Here is a 7,500-nt window from a genome sequence, read left to right as displayed (position 1 = left end):
AATGTCATTTTTCTGCTAGTGGCCACATTAGCGATGACACTTTTGGCGCCAATGCGTGCTGCCTGCAATGGACTTGTAATTAATTCGAGAGGTTTTTCGCAGAAGGTTTAGGCGTGTGGGGCGAGAGACACGCGAGGAACGAGGAAACAAAAATGTGAGTAGTGTACAAACACGCACAGACGTGATCTCCCTCACTTCCCACTACGCCTCCCGTTGGAAAAAACAAAAGGGCTTCTTAGGGGGCTGCTCACACTATTATTTGTTATTTTTTGGTACAAGTTCCCAACAAACAGATGATGTAAAAATGACAAAACCTGACAAGAAATGGGATAGATATATATGCATACACACATACATTTAGATACACATACTTGCATATTATATAAATGTATGCAGGGACAAAGAGGTTGTACCCGCCATAGGATAGGTAGGACCCATTGTACATAAGCATATAAATCATTACAGAAATCTGATGCAAGCTTTCGTAATGTAGTGCAACACTTCTGAATGCTGACCTCGCCTTTCCCTCAAAAAGGGATTGCAGGTGCTTCTTTATTTTATAAAACTAAACAAGTAGTTGTTGCATTCATGATTGACTCATAAATAAAATAAAATTAATATAATCTCCATAGGTAGGATGCATTTTATCTAGGTATCACTACCAGCGATAAATAAATGTAATGAACGATACAATACACCCAGTTGAGATTTTCCCTTGTCACATGACCGACGCCCTGTGCCAGCACCTTAAGGCTGGGCGCGGTGGGCTCCAGCGGAGAAGACAGAGTATTAGCCGGCGACTGGGAAGTGCGGGTGTGTATTACAGTGTGTGCGCGTCCTACTGTGTGCTGAGGTAATTAAGGGATTACTCAGTGACATTACGAACACTTACCTGAGTTTAAAACACACTTTCGTATGTACTTGTACGTTACGTGTGGACAGCACTTGTGAATTTGTACATAATGTACAAACTTTTATATTTTGAGTTTTCCTTCTAAACCTGGTTTGCTTAAGAACACCAAAATCAACCAGTGAACAGCTCGGCTGAACAAAAGATAAAAACAATAAACTTAATAACTTAATATGGGCCTACAGAATCTACACTGGCCTGCTACCCACCCAAAGTTAAGCCTTCTGTACATAAAAAGATTTAACAAGGTACACAAACAAGTTGACAAACACACACACACACACACACACACACACACACACACACACACACACACACACACACACACACACACACACACACACACACACACACACACACACACACACACACACACACACACACACACACACACAGAGAGAGAGAGAGAGAGAGAGAGAGAGAGAGAGAAACAAGTAAACTGAACGACAGATAGATATTGTAGAGAGATGAGCAAACCTACAGAAAGATAGATAAACTGATAGACAGACAGATAGATCGATAGAGAGATCGATAGATAGATAGAGAGAGTGAAAAAAAACTGGTAGATAGATAGATACACAGATGAGTAGAGAGATAGACACTGTGACCAGCATGTTAAATGACAAATTCATTCGGTCTCATATGGCCGAAGTCTTTTCATCCATGAATTTTGGCAGTGCTCGTGTTAGGCCTCGTCCTTTCTGACCTTAGCATGTCCTCTTATTTGCCACGAATAATCTAGGCTCTCACGGAATACAAGAAATATGAAAAGTGAAAGAAGTGCGTGTTTCTTTTTCCCATCACCAGCCTCTTTCATCTGTCCCTATCAACACCGGTCACCAGCTATCCGTCCACGTCTTTGGAGGTCACTTAGTCAGCACTCAGCCTCATTGGATCCCTTCCGGCGTGTCTAATGCTGCCAGAACTGTTGAAGATGATGAATGTAAAAGTAAACATTATACTTAAAAATCTGTTCAATATTTAAGTTGCAGCGCCAATCCCGGAGAGATACCACAAAGCAACGACTTGCATTCTAAGCGGCCACTTGTTGAGTCGTTCGAGAGGCGCCGCGAAGAATCCACAGTGAGAAGGAGCGGACCCAGTGACACAGGAGCGCTCAATCCGAAACGCTTTGTTCTCTTATCAGCACTAATGGGGTCAAGCTTGATTAAGTTACACTGAAAGAGAAAATTAGAAAGGAAAGTGTTCTCAAATAGAGGAGCAGATGAATGGAAGAGACTCGCTCTTAGTGGCTAGTCATTAGGGAGCTTTAAAGATGATTAAACCTGTTTATGTTTTTCTCTTGTTGCTATATTCTAAAGAGTATTTTCAAAACATGTTGATAATTAGAAGATTTTCATCGATGAATTTCCCCAATCTTGCTTCAGAATTTAATTTATCCACCACTGGAGTCAAGAAATTACCTTCACGGACATTAATGGAAAACAGTAAACCTAAAAACAACCGAGATGAAATACCCAAACGTTTCAGACTACACTTGAGTCTGCAAGCAGGGTACGACCACCTCCCAGCATGGAGGACGGCCGCACGACCAAGTGGAGGACAGACATCCAGCCAGCTCACTTTTTACTACCACGCGGGAAAAGGGACGAGGCGAGGGAGGAGTGGGAATAACGAAAGGGGATAGAGAAGGGAGAGGAAGGGAAGCGACGCAGACACAGATATAAGAGCTGGAGCAGATTAATTTGTCTCTGTAACACGTCCAGCTCGTAGGGTTGTGATGGAGAGAGAGAGAGAGAGAGAGAGAGAGAGAGAGAGATTGTATTTCTATATTGTTAATTTTCAAAGCGATCTACATATTCTTTAGAGTATTTTAAATCTCTCTCTCTCTCTCTCTCTCTCTCTCTCTCTCTCTCTCTCTCTCTCTCTCTCCCAGAATCCGAGTAGGTGGCACCATTTGGTTAAGTGTTGTCTCCAAAGGACACACAGTGAAAAAAGCGGAAAGAAAAGCTCTTTTGGTGTGCTGGGCTGGATCGCACCACTCTCCTTCCCCGCCTCCCTGCTCACTTTCGCCCCTCCACCTCCCATCCCCTCTCATCCCTACACTGCAGGTTCGTGCCGCGTGTACCTGTTTCATTAAGTAAATGTTCCTCATGAGCTCTCACACGGTGCCTCTACACACACCCAACCTTCCACCCTCCATCCATCCCCCCACCCCCATCCTATCCTCCACCCAACACTCCTGAACACACACCCCTCCGTTCCTTCCCGATCTAATAACACTCCTTTCCATCCCTGCCTCATACTCTCCCAGTACGTACAACACCTCTCCACTCCTCCACGTACTCTCCACTTCAGACTCTCCACCCAATACCTCTCCATATACGCCTATATTCCACCATGTGCCTGATATCCCTCCAGCCACACTCCCTCTTCATCTCTCCACTATCACCATTTAACTCCTTCAGTAATGGGACGCATTTTTACCTTGAGTTTTGGTGTCATTAGATGATTTTATTGACAATTTGAAGGGTCTATGGAGGTCAGAAGATTAGTGGCCAGAGTCTTCACTACTTTAAACCCGTCATAAGTTTCTGAAGTTGTATAAAATCACCAAGTAGTAACCAGAATAGATAAATAAACACGTCATGCTACTGAAGGAGTTATTTTCTCTTTACCTCATCAGTTTCTTTTCAACCAGCACTTCTTCCTGTGTCTCATTCGTGCACTCTAACAAAAACTTCTTTCCACTCCTACTTATTACAGCTTCCTACGCCCAAATCCAGCGCCGTACTTGGTCCAATAGCCTTCCTATAGACTCGTTCCCTTCACCACTTTCCACGCCCCAACTACTACTACATGCCACTAAGCACTGCCCTTTTTCCCAACCTGCGCTCCTCTCACACTCATTCAAACCCTTTATCTTCTCTTCCTTTACCTTATATTTCCTTTCTCTCTCCCGCCACTTTATATTTTCTTTACATATGCTGTGTTTATTTCGTCTTTTAATTTTTTTCTCTCTTTTTGCTTCGTTTTTGTGTGAAGGTTAAGGGAAAAATGTGTTGTTCTTCTGATTTTCTTTTTTATATTTCTTTTATTTTTGTGTGTGTGGTTTGGAGTGTGTGTTTTTTTATGCTTTTACCTTCGAATTTCCTTTTTTGTTTTTTAATCCTCGCACATTTCTCTCTCTCTCTCTCTCTCTCTCTCTCTCTCTCTCTCTCTCTCTCTCTCTCTCTCTCTCTCTCTCTCTCTCTCTCTCTCTCTCTCTCTCTCTCTTCAGTATTCTTTGTGTATCACGTCATTTCTCTCCCGTCTTTCTTTTCTTTATATTATCTCCTCCTCCTCCTCCTCCTCCTCCTCCTCCTCCTCCTCCTCCTCCTCCTCCTCCTCCTCCTACTCTTCTTCCTCCTCCTCCTCCTCCCTCTTTGTTCTCTTTCTTTTTCATAATATAAGATTCATTTGTTATTGCATTTGTTTTAAACAATGTGTGTGTTTGCTTCCTTTTTTTATTTATGTATTTATTTATTTTTTATTGTTGTTACACTTAGTAGAAACGGAATTCAGCTAAGTGGAAAATAAAACCATGAGAGAGAGAGAGAGAGAGAGAGAGAGAGAGAGAGAGAGAGAGAGAGAGAGAGAGAGAGAGAGTCCATTTTTCTTCATATTTCGTATATCAGTGTTAGTTTTCTTCGTTTTCCTCTTCACAATTCGTGTATCTCTTCCCTTTCTCATTCTTTATTTGGTCTTATTTTTATATCTCTTTTTTTTCATGTTATTTTTCTCTTCCTCTTTCATTTTCATTTTCCTTCTTTTCCCTCTCTGCGTCTGCGTCCGTCTACGTTTTTTTTTTTTTTTCTCTTCCTTTTTATCCAGCATAACGCTCTTCTTTCTCGTGGGCATAAATCTTTCACCACACCTTTCACATTTTTAAACATGCATTCACACACACACACACACACACACACACACACACACACACACACACACACACACACACACACACACACACACACACGCGCGCGCGCAACAAAGAACACCCATCCTTAACTTTTATTTCTTACCTTACATCACCTTAGCCAGATTTATTTCTATCTCTGTCCACCCTGTCTCGTTGGCCGTCTATCTGTACGTCTGCCTGTGTGCATGTATGTAAGAATGTGTGTGTGTGTGTGTGTGTGTGTGTGTGTGTGTGTGTGTGTGTGTGTGTGTATGTGTGTGTGTTTTATATTACGGCCTATAGCGCCTGTAGGCATACCTGAAGAGTATATGTGGGAAGCGCTGTTTAGCTTCCGCCCATTAGTAGCGCAGACAAATGTGTGTGTGTGTGTGTGTGTGTGTGTGTGTGTGTGTGTGTGTGTGTGTGTGTGTGTGTGTGTGTGTGTGTGTGTGTGTGTGTGTGTGTGTGTGTGTAAATATGTATGTATGTATGTATGTATGTATGTATGTATGCATGCATGCATGTATGTATACTTGCCTTTTCGTATTGTGTGTCTCTTCCTGTTTTGTTTACCTGTATTGGTCTTTAAGCTTGTCTGTGTGTGTGTGTCTCTCTCTCTCTCTCTCTCTCTCTCTCTCTCTCTCTCTCTCTCTCTCTCTCTCTCTCTCTCTCTCTCTCTCTCTCTCTCTCTCTCTCTCTCTCTCTCTCTCTCTCTCTCTCTCTCTCTCTCTCTCTCTCTCTCTTTCACACCCACACACACACACACACACACACACACACACACACACACACACACACACACACACACACACACACACACACACACACACACACACACACACACACAGCGACCTACCCTTCCCTGCCGCCCACCTTGCTACTCCTGCTCTTACTACTCGGAAGAACACCCACCTATGGCTCCCACACACCTGGAAACTCTTCCCCTTCCCAGTTCCCGGCAGGTAATTGAACACCTTCCTCGTAAAGGGACACGTGTTCTCCCTCCACCGTGACGACCCTGCACCGCCACCGCCACCACCGCCACCGCTACCGCCACGTCCGCCCTTGCCTCCGTGTTAGTCTCCGCCTTCGATTCTGCCGCTGCCCCCGCTCCTGTTCCCCCCACCGCTACAGCCGCCGTTGCCGTCATACCTAATCCCACCTAAGTCCTGTCTGGGTTTCCTGGTGGCCGTTGTCTGGGGGTCAAGTTACCCTTCTGTTTTGTTTTATTTCGTTGGTGCGTGTGGTCGGCTGGTTGTTGATGGTGGTGTGTGTGTGTGTTGTGTGTGAGAGAGAGAGAGAGAGAGAGAATTTTCTCTCTCTCTCTCTCTCTCTCTCTCTCTCTCTCTCTCTCTCTCTCTCTCTCTCCTGCAAAAAAAAACTATATGCCACTACTATTTATTTCGTGGGAGACTTTGGGGTTTGGTTCATTCTTGTTGTACCTTCATTATAGTTGTATACAGTGATGGTGTTCTTATTTTTTAAGGAACGATACTAAGGAAATATTCTTCTGAGTGTGTCTGTGTACGTTTCTTTTCTTTTTTTCTTCTTTTATCATTGTGTTGATGTTTACCTTTATATATTTTTTATGTCTACTATTTTTTGTTTTTCCCCTTGTTATCCTATCTTTCTCTCTTTTCTCTTTATATCTTCCCGTTTTTCTCCTCCTCTCCTCATTTTATCTCTCTTTTGGTTCTCTTCCTCTCTTCTCTCTCTCTCCTTCCTTCTCTGTATCTTCTTTTTCTTGACAGTGTTGGTGTTTTCCTTTTTATCCACACCATTTGTATTGTTGCATGCGATGGGAAGTGTCAAGTTGATGAAGTGTATTTTTTTCGCATATTTTTAGCACCGTTGTTGTGTTTCCAGGTCTATTTTGTAATGAGAACACCACGCTCTGGAAACACTCCCCCCGGTCCTCCTTTCTTTTTTAGGAGCATCTGCATAATTATTATATTAAGTAAATCTACACACCCTTTCCTGGTGCCATTTGTAGCGTGTTCCAGGAGTGTTTGTTTTCTCTCTATGTTCTCCCTTTCCTCGTGTTTCAAGCTAATTTTGGTCAGTGAAATTGGGTCGACATTACTTGACTCTTTCATGTTTGTACACATAATGAGAGTAGACAGTCAGACGAATAGACATACAGACGGACAGACGGAGAGGCAGGCAGACAGATAGACAAAGCGACAAGGAAACACACACACACACACACACACACACACACATCGATCTCGTTATTCTGTTTAAATTTGCAGTTTTTTTTTCAATTTAATTATTTTCTATCACTGCGAGAGACTTATATTTCTGTGGATTTTTTTTTTTTTTCAAGCAAGGACAACTCGCAGGACTTTCCAGTGAATGACGACGCCAAGTTAGTGGAATTAGTGCAGGAAGCGGAAGAAAAAAAAAAAAAACTAGATATTCTCGTGCTTGCTTTTCCCTCTAATGACTTTGTTAATGATTCCAGTAGCGCATATTTGAGGATTTAATGAGGCCTCGCTAGGTAAGGTGAGAACGGAGAGAGAGAGAGAGAGAGAGAGAGAGAGAGAGAGAGAGAGAGAGAGAGAGAGAGAGAGAGAGAGAGAGAGAGAGAGAGAGTCAGTCAGTCAGTCAGTCAGTCAGTCAGTCAGTCAGTCAGTCAGTCAGATAGAAAGACAGACAGTGTGTGCAGCACGTGCGTGATATATACAAAATG

General features: G+C 43.0%; 1 protein-coding gene across 2 annotated transcripts in view; it reads right to left on the bottom strand.

Moving 5' to 3' along the window:
• Positions 1-7,500, bottom strand: part of LOC123514104 (synaptogenesis protein syg-2-like) — a 382,484-nt gene that overhangs the window by 329,855 nt on the left and 45,129 nt on the right. The gene's annotated exons all lie outside the window — the stretch shown is intronic.

This window comes from Portunus trituberculatus, chromosome 37 (genome assembly GCF_017591435.1).
Source record: "Portunus trituberculatus isolate SZX2019 chromosome 37, ASM1759143v1, whole genome shotgun sequence".
In the NCBI taxonomy this organism is placed as follows: domain Eukaryota; kingdom Metazoa; phylum Arthropoda; class Malacostraca; order Decapoda; family Portunidae; genus Portunus; species Portunus trituberculatus.
The sequence above is the reverse complement of the archived record's forward strand: the minus strand, read 5'-3'. Positions and strand labels throughout refer to the sequence as shown.